The sequence below is a fragment of the Struthio camelus genome, chromosome Z (genome assembly GCF_040807025.1).
Source record: "Struthio camelus isolate bStrCam1 chromosome Z, bStrCam1.hap1, whole genome shotgun sequence".
NCBI classification, from domain to species: domain Eukaryota; kingdom Metazoa; phylum Chordata; class Aves; order Struthioniformes; family Struthionidae; genus Struthio; species Struthio camelus.
Window position 1 is genome coordinate 43,868,423 of NC_090982.1, and position 22,773 is coordinate 43,891,195.

The window sequence follows — 22,773 nt, forward strand, 5'->3', positions numbered from 1 at the left end:
TCAGAACAGGCTTTTCGGAAGGGAAATCTCTGTCAAATGGGTGGAGGAATTGGGGAATGTTGACTTAGGCTTGTGGAAGTGGAAGACCAGCCTTAAAAAGATGAAATGCATTGTTTCCTGTAAAGCATCATTTCTTTTTCTCTGAGAAAGCAAGCAACAAAAGACAGTTAGACCTCAAGAGAAACTCAATTAATAAAATGTAGTAAAATACTGAAATAAATGAGGAACTGACACACCTCTCTGACAGTCCTGGCTGTCAGATTTCATCCTTACAGGTTTTAAAAATGCTTTTGCTTATTTATATAGGTAGTGTAGGTATTAGAGATAAGAATTAAATAAGTGCTTATTTTAAATAAACCTGACAAGTTAAGAGGCATTTCTTTTCATGTTTAGAAAGTGTTTGAAAGAATGTATTATTTTATATCATGGACTGTAGATCCTGAACTGGTAGCAACTCCTTTAATTCGGTTTCCATCATTTGGATGAACTGGTCCTTGATGTGTGTTTGAAACTGACAAGATAAAGAAGATATTTTAGTTTTATTTCATCCTGATTTCAAAAATACATAATAACTCTACGCTTTCTTACAACTATGTGCACAGTTTCAGGAACTGGATAGAAACTTCTGCCAAAACAAATGTATTTTGAAGCAGAATTATCAAATGCCAAGGAGATCTTATTGCCCAAGAGGTGAAATATTTCATATAAAATAAAAAGAACAAAGTTTAATTTGTTCTCAAGCTTCAGTTGAAACATAAACCAACTAATTGTATTTGAAATCCCAAAGGCCTTAAAGAACATTTTTTATAAGATTTCTTGCATTGTTTTGCAGACTCATGAGATCTGAACTTTTAATTGTTCTCCCTGCCCTGACTTTTGAGTTTTCCCTTTCATTGATTTCTAAAATGCAGCCATTCATTTCACTAGATATCTCTGTAAAAAGCAGGTGAGTGTGCCTATACCAGCGGGATAAGTCAGAAAATCAAAACGGATGATGCTATGCTAGAAGATAACGTGCAAAAAAATAAGCAGGCCAAAACCTTTTCCAGCCTGAGACCGTCTTCAAACTAAGAGCGCTTGCCTACGTTTTAAAGGCCCTCGTCTGCAAGAAAACAAGTTGGGTTTCATTACCCATTTGCATCAACAGGCTAAATGGACTAGCTGGGCTATCCGGAGAAGAATTAGAAAGCTGAATGTCAAGTTACACAAAAAAGCTTTCATAAGACTAAGGAATTTAAATTTCAGTGGCTTTGAATGTGGTATGTAGCTGTAAAGAAGCACTCATCTTCACGCAAACCGTTTTAGAAATTTTGGTACCAACTTTTTCCTCTTACCTTCCGCTTTAAAATACCAACCTACGCCAGCCGCCTTGCCCCCTTCCTCCCATTGCTCTCAGGAGCAAGCTCAGCACGATCGTGCATTTTCATTAATGGTCTTCTCTTTTTCCTTTCTACAAAAGAAGAGTAGAAATAAAGAAACTCTGCAATTATTTTGTACCAACAGTAGCAACGCTGAGAAAATCTTTGTAATCTAAAGCACTTTCTTCCATACGTGAAAACTGTTAAAAGCGACTCCCTGTAGCAAACAGCAGTTTAAGCATTGGAGCAGCATATTAAGCAGTGGCATCTCTTTGTAGAATATGCAACTCTTTCTGCAGTCCACAAAGCTAGTACTACTGTACCTGTCACCAGCTGCCTCCCATTCACAGTGTCTGAAACCATAAGCGTATGCAGAGGTGTCTAAATGGCCTCGCGTTTACAAATGGGGATTTATTTTTCTCTAAATGAAGAAAAGAACAAAATATCTCTCACAAAGCCTCGAGTCGGGGAACACAAACAGCAAACCCTGCCTTGGCTTGCCTCCTAGGTGCCCTGTGGTTTCCCGGGATTGCACACCACCCAGCGCAGGGACTGCCCGCAGGGCTGGGGCTCTGCTCCTGCCCAGGAGTCAGCTGCAGGGCAGGGAGACGTGTCGAGGCATTTTCTTGGTCACGTGTGGATTATTTTTTTCCTGTGTTTTTTCCCATCACCTCTTGACCACTCTCTATTGAAAGGAAGGTGGGCTGCTGAAGGCACCGAGTGAGGGAAAGTCAGTTTTAAAGACCTCTTGTCACTGCACTATGCAGCGTAGAGGACTGGTAAATTAGGGGGACAGCTACGACTCCTTGTCAGCCAGGCCTGCCCTTAGCTCACTCCTAAGTAGCTGTGAGACCAAAGCGGCATCTGACAGGCTGCATAAAAATGGTGAAAATAGCTTGTTTATGTTTCCCTGTCTTATATCCCGGGTGAAGATTGGCTGAGCCAGGCTTGAGCATCTACCCTCCTGCAGAAGGGAGCTGTAAACTGTGGCTTCTGAAATGCCTTTTGAAATATTTTGAGTACAGTTAACCTAATGCCAGGCAATGTTTCTAAATAGCAAGTGTGGTGCTACTACTGACGTTGCTGCTTGTGAAGATTTGACCTGTTCCACAACAGCCATAATGAATGACCGTAATGATACTATAGAGTTTCCTTTGGTTCTGCTTCATGCATTAACCTGCCAAACCTGCAGGTCTCACCGAGACTTCTTGCTATGAAAGCTAACCTAAAGCGCTTCTGAACATCACTTGCATTTAGAAGAAATAAATATTGATAACTTTCCTTCCTTCTGTGAACTCAGCAAGAAAAATGAAGTCTAATACAAAGATCTGCAGAGTTGCCATTTTTTAGGAAGCATAAATAAGTATCGTATATAACATGATATAACAGTGAACAAAGCCAGTAAATCATTTTGTTGTTATTGATTTATAAGGTGGGGCTAATTGCTTTATTAAGATAGTCAAACAAATCATAGTGAGTAATGTATTCATCTAATTGTATCTCTTTTGTTGCTCATGAAATATTTGCAAGCAAATCCTGAAATTCTGAGATGCATTTGTTTTTCTAAATAATTCACAAGATAGATTCACCAGCACGTCCTCTTTCATGATTTAGTATCAGCAGCTCAGAATTGTCTGCGTTTTGTTACCAGAGTGAGACTTCATTAAGATGCTGAATGCTCTTTAACAGTTTGAAATACTCCGATGTTCTTCCCCTCAGTGAAGTTTTTTTGATAGTTTTTTCATGATTTACTTACTTGCTTCCACCTAGCAGTAGAGGTGCACTGCAGAAAGTTTTTCCACTGCAGAAAGCAGTGTTGAGCTTTCTTCAGAAACACTCATATGGCTCCAAGGAATAATATTACAAAACAATCTCGGAAATTGGGAAAGCATTTAAGAAGTGAGGAAAACCTTTCTTTTATCATTACTGTAAATTATAAGAAAAAGATAGCCTGTTACTTTCAGGAGGCTGGAGATTATCAGTAGGGACAGGTAGGCTTAGCTATGTCGAGTGAAAGATATCAGAAGTGAAGGATACACCAATACTGCTAAGCAGAAGAAGACCAGGAGATGCGTTAGAGCGCTGAGGGCTGTGATTATCCACAGAGTTTAGTCGTTGGTTCTCTCCCCAGCTTTGCTTTGAACCGTTCCAGCTGGCTCCTTCCAAGATAAATTTGTTGCAAAGGTGGCAAGCCCTGTATCAGCATCGACGCTTGTCAAGTGGTGCCATCACGGAGCAGTTCTTGTCCCTCCTTTGTTTAGCAGTATGGGTAGAACCAGAGAGGTAGAGCTGCCCAAAGGTAAGCGGTCAGAAGATTTTGATTTTCTTCTAACCTACGTGTTAAGCTAACCATGCAGGCTCGCTCCTGCACCTTTTTTATAAACTTTGAGATCTATGGATGAGGAGTGCTTCGTAAGTGCTCAGTGTTGATTAATTGCTATTATTACAAGCATTGCCAGGTTGGCATGCTGGGGCTGTTCAGTGTGAGCGGCCCTAATCACAAGTAATGAGACATCAGCGGGAAATGACATTGGTTCCTGTGGAGTGCTCTATTGCTGTACAGAAAATGCTTTATTTCTCCCCTTCTCGAAAGCTAATTGCTTTGTGTTATTGTTTAACATCGTGTAATTGCACTAGTTGCCAAGAAGGAAAAATAAGTGGTTCTTTTTGGATCAGGTTGTAACTATGCGTTTAGAAGGTGCCTAATGTGAAATCGTGACTACAGATGAAAGAGGAAGGGACCCCAGGGGTGCCATATTCCCTCCTTAGTGAGCCTGAGCTTCCTATTTGTAAATTAACATCGTTAACATTAACGGGAGTTACACATGCATATACTGTGAGAGGCTGGCGTCCCAAGTACAGAATACTGCAGTGCAAAGGCAATTAATGGCCCTGCAGTGTGACATGCCCGTACTTTCCCAGGTACTGAATTAGAGTTGAATAGCAGATGGCAGGCAATAAGAATGTGCGAGTAAGTTTAAGATAGATCTCTGTGTTTTACAAAATTGCAGTTTTCACATCATCTGGAGGCAGTTGCAAAATAAAAAAAGAAAAAGAAGCTTATAGTCCTGGAGGTTATATACGCATGCAAATAGTCTGTTGCAGAAATGTTTAATACTTGTTTTTAATGTTTTTAATATTTAGCTCCACAAAAATTGTGAATAGAGTACCTCCATTTTTAGAAGTGAACGTTAGTATCGCTGGAAACCTTTACATGTAGAAAGAGACTGGTGAGACAGCACAGCAAACTCCCGTCTGCTTTGTCACTCTGGAAGCTGCTGTCGGTTCGTGAAAAGCGTGGTATGCCTATGCCTACCACATTCCCAAAGAGCAGTGGTGTCGCCGGGAGTGATCCTGCCCTCCCCTGACCTTGTCATACAGGTACTCGCATTCTGCAGTGGAGCTGGGAACAAAATTCCAGATGAAAAGGAAATACTGGCCCAAACGCTGCTCTTTTGCTCTTTTTTTTTTTTTTTTTTTTTTCCTGAAAGACAGCTCATGGACGGCAGATTATGGTTAAGCCCTACGCTATATTACAGCTACAAGTAATTGACTTACTTTCCCCAGGTAATAGCGAGGCTGATATATCCCAGAACGGACAGCCAGAAGTTTGTGTGACATACAAGGCACCGCAGAAGCAAATTTAACTCTATTTGATGCTCTGAACGTACCTATTGAGTAAGCAATTTGAAATGGTTTAGTATGCTAATGTTTATGAATAGCTTTGTTGTATAGGAAAAGAAGATGCAGGAATTTATCCATCAGTCTTTTGATTTCAGTAGTAATGCCGCTGGGAATGAAAGATGAAAGGAGATTCCATATAGGTATCTGTAGGGACCCATTCCACCTAAATGATTCCTGCTTTCTCTCCCATTACCGTGCTTTCTTTTCTGCTTTATTTGTTGGGGGAAGTGGGGGGTAGGAAGGAGACAAGAAGAAACATTTCACACGGAGACTAGCCTTTGTTAAAAGCTCTGTTTAAAGTTGCTGCTGTTGGACTTTTCATTCCAGTCGCACAGATTAACTTTCTGCGTTATCCCAGACTTTTCTGCACTGCACCTTGTGTTCCTTCTCCTAAAGCTCACGCTTGTCATTACGCTCCCATACTGAAACCGTTTGTCTTTAAAGGCAGAGCGAGACCCTTGTATGTGAATTCAAGTCTAAAATACAAGATAGTAAAAGGAGCCAGGACACAAAAGTGGGTGCTCTCGAGCCAACGCAAAGCCGGTACAAAGCTGGTAAATCCACATGTTTCTCTAGCAGTCTAATGAGGATTCTCTGGGTGTAAGGTTAATGAGAAAATGAATAATTGCTTTGCTTTTAAGAGTAACTGCATAAATTGTGCATATGATGACTCTGGTCTCCTGTGTGATAATAGCTACTGACTTGAATCCCTTATATCAAAAATGACCAAAGAAGAATATAAGAAGCAACTCAGATGTTTCATTTTAGCTCCCTTTCTTCTTTCATAAGAAAATACAGCTTGAAATGAACTGGCATCCAATTTTCATTTGATACTTGTGTTTTTTTCCTCTAGTCTTTTTTGTCATAGGATCTTCTCTGCTGTATTGTGCTGCTTAGTTCCAATCTTCCGTTTACATGATGGTTTATTCTTCTTAAGCATAGTCCATAGAGTGGTTTTCTGGTTGGATTTTTATCTCAGCGTACAGGCTGCTATGAACACCTGTTTTGATTACAGAACTGCTGTCTGTATGCCATGTAGCTTCTCTAAAACTGGTTACTGGTTGTTATTTCACTTCAGAGTAAAACATTTACTTGATATATACCCCGTTCCCTGGTGTTATAAAGAGCGCTTCTCTGATGTTATAAAGGGAACTTCTTAGGTGGTAGATAATTTACTCAGTGCTTCACTGTACCTGTCTGCTGCATCTGCCACTTGTTAAGCTTATGAAACGATCCTGATATTGATTAAACAGTGTTTTCTGTTATAGATAATTGATACTTGACATGCCATGTGTAGTGCTGAAACTCAAGTGTTTAACTCAAGGCTGTGGCTTCTTAGGGTTGGCATGAGGACTAAAAGAATTACTATTTATGATACTAAGAAACCAGTTCGACCAGTGCATTCAGAGATTTAATTTGGCCCAGTACGTTTACTAAGGAATGGCCTGGAGCTGCAGAGTTATGATCTGAAAAATTAATTTGGAGACATTGCTAGAGGTATGTTTAATCTCTGTCTAACTGCAAAGCCTTCTCGCATAAAAATTGCTTTGATTTTATTAGGCAGATCATGACAATAGCTGAGGTCAGCAGAGGTAGCAACTAGATGTCTACAGCAAGAGAGCGTGAGCTAATTCCTTCCCCAAGGAGCAATGGAAATAGGATCTGGAGGCCAGTCGGCTTGATTGGGGTGGGCACAAGGGGAATTTTGAAATACTAAGGGCTAGAGGCAAGGAGGCAGGTGATTAGAAGATAAATGGTCTTTGCGTGAGGTTCAGACTATTCTTCCACAGGGGCCTCATGATCAAATGTTCTTCTGGACGTGTCAAATTAATTTCACCCTGAAATAATATTGAACCCATGTAAGCAGATGAAATGTGCTGTGCAAGCCATTTCCTTTACTTTGTTCTTACTCTCTCTCTTTCTTAGCACGTTTTGTTTATAGATGAAATAGTGTAATGTAGATGTAATATGACCTCTAAGAGCAGAGTTCCCTCGCTTGTTTGGAGGTAGATTTAAGGCAAAAAGCACATCCACAGCTCAAAACTACACTATTTGCCTCCATCAAAAGGCAGGACTGCCAAAACAGAAGGAATAACAAAAGCAAAACTCTTGCAGACAGATGCCTCAGTAAGGAGAAGCCAGAAGAACTCAAAGGGGATCTATGAACTGAGGTGGTGTAGATAATAAAGTTATATAAAAACTGACCACCACTGCATCTTCTTCTGGCTATGTTTGAAAAGAAAAATTGTGAGGCCTGCTCACTCCTTTAAAAGGCCTCTGTCATTTTGAAAAGTATTTAGGTAGTAGACCTGAAATGGATGGAGGTATCCACTCCTGCTGGGGATGGAAGGCCAGGCATATATCCTTGAGTTAGCTTTCTCCATTGCTTAGCTGTGGGACGCTCCTAGCATATGATCTTTGTCTGTTTCTGAAGTCCTAGTGATCCATATGGAGAAGTGACTCCTTATGGGTGTTGGATTACACTCACGAGAGGCCTTTTGAGCTGTATTCGAGGTGTACAGCAGCACCTAGCTGGGATCAGACCATACATCTGTGAAGACAGAGGCACGTCCAGTCTGCAGGCGCTCTTAGTCAGAGGTAGACTTGGGCTTCCAAGGGGAGTTTGGCGAGTCTGTGCATGGCAGTAGGGAGAAAAGCTGAGAGCGCTACTGAAGACAAGGCTTATACATGTGGTGGAGGTACCGCTGGTCTGTCCCTAAAGCCCAACCAGGTTGGTGGAGGAGCTACCCACGGACATGTGTGAGAGCGGCAAACCCACTAGAAAAAGGGTTAGCTGGGGAGCAGGCCCTGTTGGGGATGGATTTCAATAGCCAGTTCTACCAAACTGAACTGAACAAACTTGTACCATCCCGATCCTGGGCGAGAATGCCCCAGCCCTGGTTTGGGAGCTGGGTAGTTCAGCTGGCTGACTGAGAGAAAGAGCATGTTAAGCATAGACACAGTCATTAAGGTAGCTGCACAGTTTCTGCACCAGAGGTGGTTTCAACCTGGCCAGCCTGAGTGCAGGTGCAGTGAAAGTTTCTCTGCCTACGCTTGACCCTTGCCAGATCTGTTCCTAAAGGACTACGCAAAACATGTGGAATACCAATGAGTGTGAAAGGAGGGCAGGGAAGCAATGAAAATAATAGTAAATATAAGTAGCTTGCAAAACAGGAGAAGTAATCACAGGTCTCCACTTCTTCAGTTTCCGTTGTCTTTTCCTAGAGATTAACTTTAGCATTTTTCTCTATGATTCGCCTACAAACTCTAAATGGCTGGGCTAGTCCCACTTGGTGACTTCCTTGAGAAATATAGCTTATTTCATTATGAAGTTACTTGGTGAAGATGTTTTTTCGGAAGACTCTTGGAAGTTAACTATTTCTTAACTTGAGAGCCCAGAACTGTATTTGGCAGTGACAAGATGACTCATTTTTTAAAGTAATATGAAAAATCTTGATTCTTACAACTTTTGAAAGAAGAAAGTGAAGGAAAAAGGTGTCTTGAGCCCTAAAGGTGCGTGTGGTCCTCCAATGGAGTCTAACCCACCACTTAAAGTGCTGTCGGACTCAGAATTGCTACTGCTGGTAGCAAGAAGTTTTGTACAGTTAAATTTGTCCGATCAAAGAACAGTTGGAAAGCTGCCAGAGCTGATCACCCATTAGTTGGGAAAAGTTGTTTATTATTCACCTTCTCTCCACTGTCCCTCTCTAGCTGAATGTTCCTGACATTCACTCAGCAGGTCTATGCTGTTTTACCACATCACTGCTTAGTCTTAGACTTGATTTCCATATGTCACAGAAGAATCCAGTAATTACTCACAGTTATTTATATAGTAAGATGTTGCATTACTTGCTAACACCCACGTATTGGGAATAAATATACCTCCAAGTACAGTTTAGACTAAGCTGCTAACTGCAACCCACATTTTCTGTTGGGAGTTTAAGAATCTGGGGATTTCAGAAGTCATTTTTTGATTCCCTAGCTTCTTTATAACAATCGCTATTTTTTCCTGTCCTCAGACCTAGGTCTCTGTCATCAGACCCTTCTTTTTACAGAAATCTTTTAAAAATGCTACAACAGCGGAGATGGTTAGGTTAGACCTCCTTATTTAAAGCTGAGTGGGTGTCTTCCAGATCTGTTTGCTGTTTCTGCCATGTACACCACGAGAAACATCTTAACCAGAGGAGTTGGATTTATGAAGCGGCAGTAACAACCTGTGTTAAATACTACTTGCTGCTTCCAGGGGAAAGATCAAAGAGTTCATGCACTCACAAAAATAGTAAATTTGTCCTCTCTTGTTTGTCCTCTGTTGCCGGCTATTACCTCTCTCTGTTTTGCTTCTTGCCAGCAGGTAGGAGATCCCTGCATAGAGAGCGGAAGACCTTCCCTTACTTTTCCCTGTCTTCTTTCTCCCCAGTTGAGAGGAATGATCTCATTTTTTTTTGCTGTCAGGGAGCCTCTCTACTCAGCTACCGTGCCACAGGAAATGACCTTATGGACATTTGTATTATAGGCGCATTAAACAGTAGGGGATATTTCTGAAATAGTAGATTAGCGTAAGAGTACCAAATAGGAACCTTATTATTTCTTTTACGAGGAATGTTTTTTCCTGCTGCTTCTGCCTTATTTCTATCTTGAAGTTGTACCAAAAGCGTTCAGACTGTGAGACTACGTGTAGAATTGGGGCTTGATAGCCCTAATTTTTTTATTTGTCTGTCACCATTTTTCTTTGTAAATTGGGAAGTCCTCATCATTAAGGCTAATCTGAAAAAACTGAAGATGTATGTGCCTTTCTTTCCTTACCATCAGTTGCAAAGCTTCCTTTTCTGTCTTCAGGGAAAACTGTCAGGTTGAGAACTATTATACTCTAGTCATATTATATTCGGTGGCTAAGTGATTCATTGCAAGCTATCTGTTAAAACTAAGAAAAGCAATGTCACTTGCAGCTGAAGCTCTCATGTCATGTTAACTCAAGCATGCAGTTTGTTTTTTGTTGAAGCTTTTTAAAAAACAGTGGTTGATAGTCTGTGCCATCCACTAAAAAGAAGTGGGAAAATCAGACTTGCCTGCTACAAGGAACTTAAAAACACCTGCTTGACAGTAAACATTCAGCAGTTCCGTTGTCTGCAATGAAAGTATTCATGTGTTGAAAATTAAACATCTTCTAAGTGCTTTTCTGGGTAGGGCACACTTTTAAAACTGATGTGACTGAAATGCCATCAACATAACAATAGCCGTGGACATCTTTATAGTTAGCATCTCCCCAGCTGCCCCCGGTGCCCTGCTCCCTTGCGGGGTGGTGAGACGGGCCCGGGCTGCCAGGCCCTGACCTGCCCCACAGGCAGCCCGCGCTGATACCAGCTCCCCAGAGCGGCCAGCCTGCCTGACACCCTGACACCGAGGTAGGTGTGGGAAAACTACGGTATTTTGGATCTGTCATATCTCAAAATCCATGGGACCTTGAAGGAAATGATGTAGTTCCTGCCTCTTTGTGTGTCTTTGGCGCTCAAGAGGAAGACAAATGTGCAGTAGGTCTCATTTTTGCACATTTTCACAATGAAGAGGAAATGCGATGTTGTTATTTCAAAAATAAAGCCAGGGCCCTAGACACAATTCTCTGGGGAGGCATCCTGATGCAGTTGAAAAGGGGCAAGAGCCGAGGGCCCCCGCTGTTGTCCGCTGTTGTCTAAATAGAGCGGATCTAGTTACGGCTTTCTAAAGATTTTAAGCTCATTGAATAGATCTTTGGAAATGATAATTATTTCCCATGATCCTAATGCTAATCCTTGACTGTTTACCACAGATGTAGCTTTCTGTGTACCCATGGGCTGTGTGCAAATCTAAGAAATGACACCGAGCGTTTCCTTTCAAGGGGCTATATGTACCTTATTGCAATAAACTCAGTGTGCCACTTAGCATAGGACTTCCCTAGCTTTCTTTTGACGTTTTTACAGCGTTTTTGTTTTGTTATATCCCTGTATCCACTTTCTGACTTTACAAAGTTCAGGCACTTCCAACTTGCCTTTCTATAAAATGCTGCAAGGCATTTAATTAAGTGGTTCAAATGTGCCTGTAATCTAGACTGAGAAAGGTCTCTTCATTGTTGCTAAAAGCAGGTAAGCAATTAAGCTTTGCCCTCCAAGGTTGTCATGCTGTTGCAGGGCATCCTGCAGCCGCAGAAACCAGTGGCTTTCACAGGGGCATCAGTCAGAATAATTCATGTGTGCCATATGCTGTCGTTGCTCAGAACTGCAGTTGTTGGCGCTGGGTACTTTGTTTTCTTTCTTCAATGTCAACTTCCCCCCCTACTTCACTCCACCCCCCCGCACCCAAATCCTGGTATATTTGAAGGCATCCCTACCTCAGTGACATTTAAAGAGGAAAAGATGGACGAAATATGAAGTGCAACCCATTCACGAAAGATTGCAGTATTTTAAATATGTATGTGCTTATTCCAGATGTGTGTTAGTTACACGCACTTCCTAAGCTAAAGAAAATTCTCAGCCTTGCGCTCATCCATTGACTGAGTCTGGGAATCATCCTGGAGCCTGAACTGCCCCAGAGGCCAGGATTTGGTATTTGGTAGCCAAAAAATAAATGCAGAGTGGGTGAGACTTCCAACTGGAAATGCCTAAGAAAAGGATTATTCTGAGTGCTCTAGCTATTGGTCTTCTCTAGGTTGATTATAAGCTATTGTTGATTTAATTTTAAGCAGGAGTGGAAATAGATGGTAGCTTGTTTCTTCAGTTTGTAGACTGGTATTGAAAAAAAGGGGGATGTTTCCACTGTATTGCTCTGCTATACCTGGAGCCAATGTCCCTGTTATTAAAAAAAAAAAAAAAAAAAGCCATGGTCATCCCAGGTATACCAGGAGCTTTCTTGTCCACAGCTATTCTGGGGATCCCTGTTTGAAGAAGGAGGTTCTTATGACAAAGGGGAAAACTCTTTTACATAAGCACAAACTCTGCAAAAATGGGGACCCCCGTGTATCCCCCACTCTGTCTCTTATTAGCGCCTCATCTGTGGAACCGAAACTCATAAGAAACACTGTGGTTCTCCTTAGTGGGGACTGTTGATGTTTAGGTGGAGAGAGGAAAGCATGAAAGACAGGCAGGCATTTAGCCATGACCTCACACTTAGGACCCACTCCCTTCTTTCCAAGGAGCCGAGGGGCTCAGAGCCACTGATGACAGGGATTATCTAATTTCCAGATTTATTTTTGAATTTAGAAAGTTATTCAGACTATAACCACTATTTAACCACTGTAAAAACATTACTGATGCATATTCATTAATTTTTAGCAACTAAGTAAACAGTTGTTCAGGTTTAGTTGCTTATCACAGCAACTTATAATTTGCATGCAGTGACCATAGTGTAATCTCACAGAGAAAAAAAAAGTGCTGTTCTGCTCAGCTGCCTGAAAAGTTCATTTACCACCATTTGCTTCCTGCAGAGTATGTTGGGGCAGCATGGAAAATGGAGAAATGAACTCTCTCCAGAAACACTTGGACATCCGTTTCCTTTCATCGTCTCCATGCAAGTACAATTGTTTGTGGCCTGCTCTCCTCTCTTGGGCGGGATTTGTCATGGACCATGGCTAACGAGAGGCCTCCGTGACATAACAGCAGCATGAGACGAGCCTAAGTGAAGACTCAGCCTGAGGCTGCACCATGCAGGTGAGTTGATTTATGAAATTAGTGTGTCCCACCCTCCAAGCTGACATCCTGCTCCTTCGCCTCCTCCCTACTGCGTTCCCAGACCCGTGGTCCCCCCTAAAACTGCCTCAGCACATTCAGAAATGCTTGTGCTGCTGAGTTAACTGGCAGCAGGGCTACGTGGCTGGCGGGGTGAGGGCAGGGGAAAGCCAGGCAGCCCTTGTCGGTGGCAGCCCACTGTGAGGTTGGCTCAGGTCCACCATGAAACCTCATCCTCAAGCCCTTGTGTTGTTCCTTTGAAATAGCAGGGTCCCGACTGGGGGCCAAATGCTGCCTGCACTGAAACAGCCCGCAGAATTATTTCATTCATCATTTGAAAAGCTTCTGCTGCTTGTGATGATGTACGACTTGGATGTGTTCATCGGGTCAGCGTGCCCATGTCTCACTAACATACCATAGATGACAAACTGGGACGCTTCCTGCTTCTTGAGAATGAGACGCTTAAGTCTCTCAGACCCACTTTTTCCTTGGTCCTTTTGAGGTCAAAATACTTCTCTCTTGTCTCCAAAGAGAAAAAGCAAAAGCTTCCCATTAAAACACAGCCGTTGTTCTGTGCACGGTGACTTTGCCTCTGTTTGGTGTCGCTATTTTGAGATACTCAGAGGAGCTCAAGCGAGGAAACGACTGTGTGCCTCTGACTTCACCACAGGGCCTCAACGTTCTTGAATGGAAAAGTTTCGAAATACCATTATCTCCAGTTTAATGCGGTCCAGAAAATATCTTTATTTCTTTTGTATAGGAAAATGCTCCTGATAAAAGTCAGACACTTTTATGTTGAAGTAAAGTTTATATTTGCTGCCTGTCCTGCGGCACAAGCAGGAGCACCGCAACTGTGTGCTCAGGTCTAATTAAGGAACAAATTACAGCATGGACCTGCCCCGTTAGGTGGTGATAATATCCATAGATTAGATTGCTTGCTAGTGTGCTTGCTTTTGCTAAGGCTGGAAACGTTACAAGCCTAATCTGTGTCTTAATGAAATTTGACTACTACATTGCAGCCAACAAGATCAGGTGTCAGCCATGATCATTGAATGTGATTATTGGTGTCAGGGTTCATAAATATTTTAAGCACCTTCACTATATTAACCTGAAATATTGCCAGCTTTTTTATTCAGCCTTCCTTGGTGAAGAGAGAACTAGAGGGTAAATTATCTAGAAGGAGAAAGAAAGGAAATTCACTTTTTCTAGTGCAGTAAACTCAGAAGGGTACAATTATGTGCAATTATGAAAATTAATCTGTATATACTTTTCCTAAAAGTAACAAAATAAGGAACGTGTGTTGCTGCGCCGAAGAAGACTCAGAAGAATCAATTAGCTGGCAAGCTGCCATTCCACAAAGACTGTGTGGTGCACTTTTTCCTCTTTTTCTCTCCCCATCACCTTAGTTTAGGGTATATTTTCTCAGGGAATCATAAATGCCAAAGGAAATGGTTTGTGTTGCATAAAAAATGTCTTAAAAGTAGTTTGTCCACTGTAGATTTGAGGAACATTTGAAAAAACAAACAAGATGTCAATCATGACATAGCTTACCAATGCAAACAGTACTTTGGTAATTAAGAAAGCAGCTCTGTCAAGGAGTTAGTTGTAGTGAAAATCTGAAATGAAATAAAGAATGAAGAATCACAAGAGTTCTCAAATTCAAGTGCTTTTCATACAGCATACAACCCCCTGTAAGTTCTCCTGCCCACAAACTCACAGCAAGCAAAATAATAGAATTTCTGCCAATCTCACCTCTTTATTTTCTCTTTGTTTGCAAGGCGTCTTTTCATACTGAGTGTAATAACCCCACTGACTGTGTGGATCTTACTTTCTAAATGTTCTGTAATAGCTTGAAGCCACAATCAGGTGAAGGACAATGTATAATAATTTGGGGTGACATTAGGGAATAAGTCATTTTTGTGTGTAGCCAGGAGAGAGTTTATGGACGGGTCCCACATTTTTTCTTTAGTGCAGCATACATCCACAGACGATTTCCAAACATACTAATCATTATTTATGACAAAATGGTTTTCAATTACATTAAACAATTTTAGAAATTAACCTTCTCCCAAGAACCCTCTTTGAATTGAATGCCTTTTTAGAGAAATGATGGTGGTTTTAAGAAAACCATTTACAAAACAAAATTTTTGTTTAGAGAAATTATTTGGTTGCCTTGGACACTCGGTGTTCTGCGCCCCCAGGAAAGATGCACGTTCATTTCTTACCCAGCCCTCATTGCCCATGAAATATGGGCCTATGCACAAAACAATCACCGATTTTTTTGGATGCTGAATACTGTACTTTGGATATGTATCAAAATACGCACTCCCTTTCTAGTTGATCAATATTCATTTCTTCTAAAAAAATCCCTTTCTCTTTTCTGCTGTCCTGATAAAATTTATGAGACTTTTTTTACTCTAAGGCCCTAAGCTTTAGAGTATCCTACTCAAGATGAATGGCCTAGTGAAACGGGTTATTAAAGGGAGTTTCTTACATAATTAGAAGTGAGGGCTCAGGCATGAGAAAGTTGTTTATCTTACAATTCCAATTTGTTTTTAATAATGGTGCCCAAACAAGCCCGAAGCATTAAATTAAAGTAGTGCTGCTAGCCCTTTAAAAAACTGAACAGTGCTGTTGCTCTGTAGAATACCTGATTTGAAAAGCTCCTATGAAATATCCCAGTGAGGCGTTAACGTGCGATCTTCTGCCCCTCAAATGGGAGCTCTGGCGTTTTTCAGCTAAAAGCTACAACCAAAGAGACACAAGATAATAAAGTACATTTTAATCTTCTTTTTCCTGAGCATGGCACGTGCAGCACCTGTGAAATGATTATGCTTGCTCTTTTTTCCCTTTTATTTTAGCTTCCTGTGGGGCAAAGTGTGACCAGAAGGGAACATTTCGCTTTGAGTTCCTCTGCCACGGACTTCTGTCAACGATAATCCCTTTGCCCTTGCTAATCTTTATAAAATGTCCGGCCTAATGGGACAATGCAGCCGGGGCACGGTTGTATTGGGAATGTCTGACGTCAAAGCTTTTAAACCCCAAGCGTCTTTGGCAAGGTGACCTCCGATGAGGAGGAATTCCATGCCAAATCGTTCTGAGGACATGTCGTTTTTCCAGTGACAGGGAAAAGAAGTGGCGCAAGATACGGATTTTCATCCCATCATGGTTCAAAATGTTTATTTTGGTCCCATAACGGGATTATGAAGAACAAACTGAGCAGATTCCCCATGGAAAAAGGTGCTAAGAGGTATCTGGTTAATCTGATAGCCATAATGGGAGATGAGTTTTTGTTTCAATTTTTTTCTGTACTATCATTATTTTGCAGGGTTGGATAACAAGTCACCCTCCTTTTTTAAATCTTAGCATAGCCTCCATGATTTATGGGAACGTTATGATTAATGACAAGTAAGGAAGACCTATTTTACTTTGAAAGGACACTATTCATGTTGAGTTAAACTGAACATCTAATGTTCAGTTTATATTACAAATTAAAGGTAAATGAAGACTGGTTTCCAGGGAAAATAAATACAGTAAGAAAGTATTACACAGTGGTAAAAATACTCAAAGTGCCTATAAGAGATTAAAACACAGAGTAGATTAATTTTTTTACCTCATGTTTTTTCATCTAAAACAGAAAAAATAGTATTCCTAGGTATTTTGTATGCTTTCTGGAGAACAGAAGATAGATATCATCAAACCCTTTTCTCTTTGCAAACTCCTGTGAATGATTATATGCTTCACGTATTTCATCACTCATTTTACATTGATCACAAACATTCAGGCATACCCAGGAAAAAGACGTATTTTTCAGTTTAATATATAAACAGGTTTTATTTCTATTTGAGGAAAACCAAGAAAGAACAAATGACCAGTTTCCCATGAAGGAGAACGTTCTCTTTGTTCTTTAACAGTCTGGCTCTGAACCTAAATCCTCTATATTTAAAGGAGCCATTTTCAAAAAATTAGACGGACGTTTGCTTTCAGTTACACAGCTATTTCAACAGCCATACAAAGATGGCTCCAATTTAAGGATCCAGAGTGAAGATATGATTTCACTGAAGCAGGCTTTAAAAAGAGACACGACAGGCGCTACACCGCAGTCACAGATGTTAGCACTAAATGTTTAATGAGGGAAAACCTTGTTCTGTTCTCTGCCTTGTATTAAATGACCTTCGGCCAACAAGGGTAGCAGGAGCTAGTTCTGAATAAACACTAACAGTGAAAGTTTCCAGAGCAGTAAGAATGCTGCTGTTAGCAGATTGATAGAAAATGCTTTTTGCCTATAGTATTTTCATCAGAAAATCTCAAAAGTGGCTTTGCAAGAGTAGCTTCCTACATGGGCAAACTGGGGCAAAGGAACCGTGGCTGGAGAAGCCACTGCAGTTGGCCCCCTGCGAAGCTGGGGAGGGAACGTGGGCATCCTCGCATAGTACCCTCACTGCTGAGCAGCACTGCTTGCTTTACCAGCTGTTAGTTATCCAGAGCAGCATCTAGGACGTCGTACTCACTTCGGTATTTCTCAAGTATCCGATAAAATATGTGGAAGCGATTTAAACCAATAAGTGTACCAGGAAGAGTAGATCCAGCCTGGACTAAAGCTTAAAAATGATAATAAAAATGGCTATCCTTATTTCTACCTGGTTATCAAATCATCTCAAAACTTTGAAATCTGGCCAATGCTTTGGATCCAAAATTGCACTAAAGTCTTGCAAAAGGCCCCCTTAAAAACAGCCAAACCAAAATCTACCAGCTAGACGTTACTAATATTTAGGTTACTAAATGCCAGATTTGTCAGCTTAAGCCCATTTCGATTTCTAATGAAATCTAATGACCGCATGCTCACTGTAATTCTCTTTCTTGTAAAATAAATATTACATTTGCTAATACTAATAAATATTGCATTTGGCTACAATAATAAATGTGTCTGAGTGTGCTAATTGGCTCTCTATTAGGGTGTTTCCAAACTGATGGTTCTTATTAGTGTTAATGAAATTGCCAGATGGCATCCAGTGTTGATAGAAGCCTTGGCAAAAATGGCAGTCTGTGTAGTGTACCACTTCATCATGTGTGTAGTTAAATTTAAAAACGCGGCTTGGAGAGCTAACTAAATTAATTATGGAGTCTGCAAAGAGAAAAAGTTTATGAGCCTCTTGGCTCCTCTACTATGTTGTTGTAACATGAAACTCCCCTTTCTTGTCTTTTCTTTGTTCATTGTGTTTTCACATTATAAATGGTTTGAAATATATCTGGATCTAGCTGACAAAGAGAAATTTCAGTAAATGCACAGAATACACAGCAAGTATACGTATAGGCATAATGGCATGAGATTTTTAGAGGTGGATTTAAGCCACTCTGCAATAGAATTGTTTCCTATAATTAGTATGATTTCTTTTTTTTATTTCTTCAGTCCTTTATCCTCCAAGCCTGGCACACTATCTGAGGACCATCGGAAACAGTGACCTGTCCACTGAGTCTCTCTAAAGGTAGGTGTTGCCCCAGGTTTAACAACTCCATTTAATCATTCTTTGCTTCCATATCTCCATCTGTGAAATACAGAAATTTTAGTCCCTCACAGAGAGGACTGAGAATAGTGATCCATTACTTCTTGCTCAATTTTTGGATGTCTTCCATTACAGAAATGAAGAGTTCAAAAACGTACCTGTTGTCCCTATTATGTCGAAGACATACGGAGGTCTCTCATGAATCATGACTAATGTAGACAGTATTAATGAGTAAGTAGTTATATCACTATTGTTTCAGCAGTAAACAAGGACAATCTTTAATTTCCAAATACTAATTTAAATATGTTTGTCATCTGGCGAACGTCATTAAATAGAAATAGCTGGTGAAAGGTTTTGTCCTGAGAATACTCATTCTCTTTCATCTCACTTCCCAGAGAACAGCTGTATGGCAGTCCCAAGAAAAGATTGTTTCTCGACATTTGGGTACAGTTTCAGAGCTTCAAACTATACCTCTGCCATCCTGAGCGATTTCTTTAAGCAACATGCTAGTTGTATGACTTATCACTAAATACAGTTGAGAGCCTCTTTTCTAGTGTCACCTTTTAGTTGTGGAGTGAGTCGTATTTAAGCGCTCGTAATTTCACTACAGTGTTGATATCTTTCTCTTGGAAAGAGCCTAACAGCCTGTCTGTGTCTGTGTGTAACAGCAAGACTGAATTTACTGGCTAGCGTGCACTGCCTGTTTTTGCTGCTGAATAGAAAAGCGTTACAGTAAAGAACCCAGAGGCTCTAGAGATGGAAAGGACCTACAACATTAGAGTATCCCTTTTGCCTGCTAGCCTGTGCCACACCTGACTCTGCACAACAGGTTATCCAGCACTGTGTTTTGTTTAGCTTTGAAGTTCTACTGTATCCCCTGTGAGAGTGTTTCCCACGCAAGGTAATGAAATGTCAGAAATTGTCCCTCGTATGTGTCATGCTCTTCTCCCCGTTTCAGTGGAGCTAATACCTCGTAATTGTATTCCTCTATACTGTTTTCATTTCATCTCCGTTCTCTCAATCTAAGTAATTCTCAGCTGACTAGATCTAGGGAATAACTGACCACTTTGCCCATCAGAATAGTGAAAAAAAATAGTTAGTTTTAAAAAGTGTTTAGGGCAGAGATACTTTCTGCATGTGTGTTTTACCATGCCAAGCACAGTGTAATCTAATCCTACGTATCCTAATAAATTCCTACGTAATGCTGCAGTGCAATCTGGGATTACTTAATACAGGTAGAAGTGGGTAAGAACTACTTCCAAAGTGGATAGGTATGTTGTATAAGGTACGAATGTTCCACCAAAGTGCTTTTTACATTTTTTAAGGGCATTTGACATTAATGGCCTGTACTCAACCAACAGTGCGTAGCAGGATTATAGCAGAGGTTTTGTATGTTTTGATATATTCTGAGCATTCAGCTGAAGTGCATGAAAGCCTGTTCAGTGATATTCTAATGCCAAAGCAAAAAAAATGGGCATGCAGAATTACTGAAGTTCTGACCTTTTAATTATAAAATGTTAAGAATTTTATGACAAACCAAACTTTTGACCCATTTCTTTGATAATGCCTATAGTTTACTGATAAATATGAATTCACTGTTATCATATTCTGTCTTTTGTAGAAATGTAATTATTATAATCTGTAATTGTTATCATCCATATGACCTGCTTGAATATTTTTATATTGTTACAGTTAATAGTTAGGCTTTGACTCAGCACTGACTCAGCTGAATGATTCCTTTGAAGTAATAATGAAGAAACTTATTAAGAACATTTAATGTGCTCTTCTTTATAATACAGCTTTATTTTAAAACAGATAACTATATCCTGTGGATAAATATATTGCATGTTTTCATTTCTGGATAAGATGCAATACTATTCCTATTTGTTTGCTGAGAAAATTATAGAGTGTTATTCTTTTTCTCACTAACTGCATCTAGAAAAGAATGTAGTGATGGTAGGGTCCAGTTATTCATATGGCAGTTACAAAGTCAGATTTACTTCAAAATTCACAAAGCAGTCAAACTGTGACCAGGGTTGGATAGAATCAACCAGCAGATTATAAGATAAAACATATGGGCAATCTGTCCCTCTGTGTGTCTCTCTAGGAGCTGATACAGTCACAGTTACAACGGTATCTAAGCACTTAAAAAATAAGTACAGCATCCTGAAATAGCAATGGAAATGTACCAGAGTCCTCTAGCAGCAGCAGCAGCAGGACACAAAGCAAGTCCAGACACTATTTCCTAATCATATAAAGAGGTTTATGTGGCTCCTTTACTGTTGTTGTCAAATCTGTCCCTTCCAGTCATAATGTGTTTGAGACCAAAAGGAGTTAGGCACCAGAAGCCCCTTCCACAGTTCTCTCCTGAGAAAGAGGCTGAAAAGTCAAATTGTCAGCCCGTGCAGACTGACATTACTATATAGATACCAAGGGCATGACACTGACATATGTCACCTTACGATCCAGCCTATTACATATCCAGATAACAGGATTTGATATCAGTGTAACACTTACAGGCAAGGGAACCCCTTCATTTTATTTCTAAGGAAAACAAAATGGTTTATATTTGTATCAAATTTTTGCACTTGGTTTAGAAAAATTGCATGCATGTTTTTGGTGCCTTGCACAATGCAAAGCCCAGATGCTACATCTCCTTTTCAGCACAGCTCTGGCTTTGCGTGGCTGCTGCTGCTGCTCTCTGTCTTTCTGAATCCCACTGTCCCACGCCTTTGCAGCACAGCCTCCGAGAGTCTTGGTTCAGTAGCTTGGGAATCCCACTGCTGCTGGTGGTGGGTTTAAATGTCCCCTACAAAGGGAGGCATAGCTTTGGGGAAGCCACCTCAAAGAGAAAAAGGTACTGAAGGAAGGAAGATGGGCTTGTTTTGCAGCAGGCAGGAGTCATCGGGATCTCTGGCCTGAGAGAGAGAAAAAATCGGAAAAAAGATGAAAGAGTGACATCCTGCAGTCACTACACAAAGAATAATTCACTGTCCTTGAGGTGAAAAAGAGTGCAGTGAGACTTACAATGTCCAAAGTTCAAGTGAAACTTCAAAGAACGAGTTAAACACTGTGAACCATATCTCTCTCAAGGAAAATTTCTATGTTTGGAAGCCCTGCCTTCTTAGCCTCTCTCAATTAACAGTTTTTGAAAGCAAATGACCAGTAGTTCTGTGAAGAACAGTGGCATATGTCCCCATGTCAAAAGTATAATCTTTCAAATATGATTCACAGTTGAAATACCTTGAAGCCTTTCTCCTTTGGGAACAATTAAAGCAAAACCAGGGCCAAACATCCTGCAGATGCTAGCTGTCTAATGGAAACTATTTAGTAACATCATCAAGGAAAATATTGCACAGCCCGTAGCCTTTTTCTCATTTCTCATGCAGACCGGGAGAATGCAACATGCTCACACTGCAGAGTGTCACCTGCAGAGTATCACCAGCACGATATCTCTCTGCTACCAGCTATGAGTTGGCAGGATACGGGCATACGTTAAAGGACTTCCTCCCATCAAGGGCATGCATAACTAAGATGAAATTATATTTTTGAATAATACAAAAAGAAGTCTTTGAAAAGGAAGACTTTGAGACTATCTGGCTGATGTTTTAGTTCTTCTTTTCCCCTCCCAAGAGATAAGTGAAGGATGGTAGTGATTTTTCTGCATTAAATATATAGATTTTAAATTAGGCTGTTTTTTAGAGCTTTTGTTATGAAGATAGTACTTTTGTACAATCATTCATTTTCTTTGAAACTGTATTTAAACGTCATGGCTATCATTGGCAATATTGCTTTTTAAATTTGCTGAGTGTGCAGTAATAGGATTAATCTCAAGACCTTTTTAAAATTACAGTGAATTATTGTTTAAGTGTTCCAAAAGTCATTTTAGAAATTAATTGAGTACAAAATGTGCAGTTTTATTTCCGTTTGTGCGTGTACCATACACTCTTGGAACTTACTTGCAGTATCAGATCAGCGATTGTTTTTCGGCTGTTTCAGATATAGAGTCTTTATCAGTTTCTACCTGGACATTGGCATACTATCATATCACCAAAGGTACATAGATCACCTGCTCTGCTATGCCCTGATGCATAAGCTGTCAAGAAATTCTCACTGTTTATAATATATAGCCCTCTTGTAGCCATCGGCTTATTGGCAAGCGTATTCCTTGGTAAAACGGAAGACAGCCAAGCACCTATGTATACTGGTAATCTCTTGCAACCAGAAGAGCTTGGAAGCGTACGACTGTGTGCGAGTGAAAAGCAGTGCTGAGGATGTGCTAATTAACTGTAGAGGCAAGACTGCTTTATTCCTCTCATCCCCTCCTCCTTCCCAGATCTGTGAGGCAAAACTGGCGGCAAAAGCAAGGGCTAGTCTGTGGCTGCTTCTTTTCAGCAATGCATAAATATCTGTGATCCTCTCAAAGTATAAGCACACTTCTGTATGGCAACAAATTGTATTTCATATATTTTATTTAACCACCCCAAGTGCAAAAGATGCTTTCACACAAGGAGATAGAAAATTGTTCAGCTC

General features: G+C 40.5%; 1 long non-coding RNA gene across 3 annotated transcripts in view; it reads right to left on the reverse strand.

Annotated features, from left to right (window-relative positions):
- Nucleotides 1-299: 299 nt before the first annotated feature.
- LOC138064648 (uncharacterized) overlaps nucleotides 300-22,773 on the reverse strand; it is a 30,763-nt gene continuing 8,289 nt past the window's right edge. For 2 of the 3 annotated variants that reach the window (XR_011137881.1, XR_011137883.1), the window contains 3 exons: nucleotides 15,387-15,481; nucleotides 14,288-14,352; nucleotides 300-1,450 (listed from right to left, as the gene is read on the reverse strand). This is a non-coding gene — a long non-coding RNA (uncharacterized lncRNA). The remainder of the gene's footprint in view (nucleotides 1,451-14,287; nucleotides 14,353-15,386; nucleotides 15,482-22,773) is intronic. The other variant, XR_011137882.1, reaches the window with a different exon arrangement.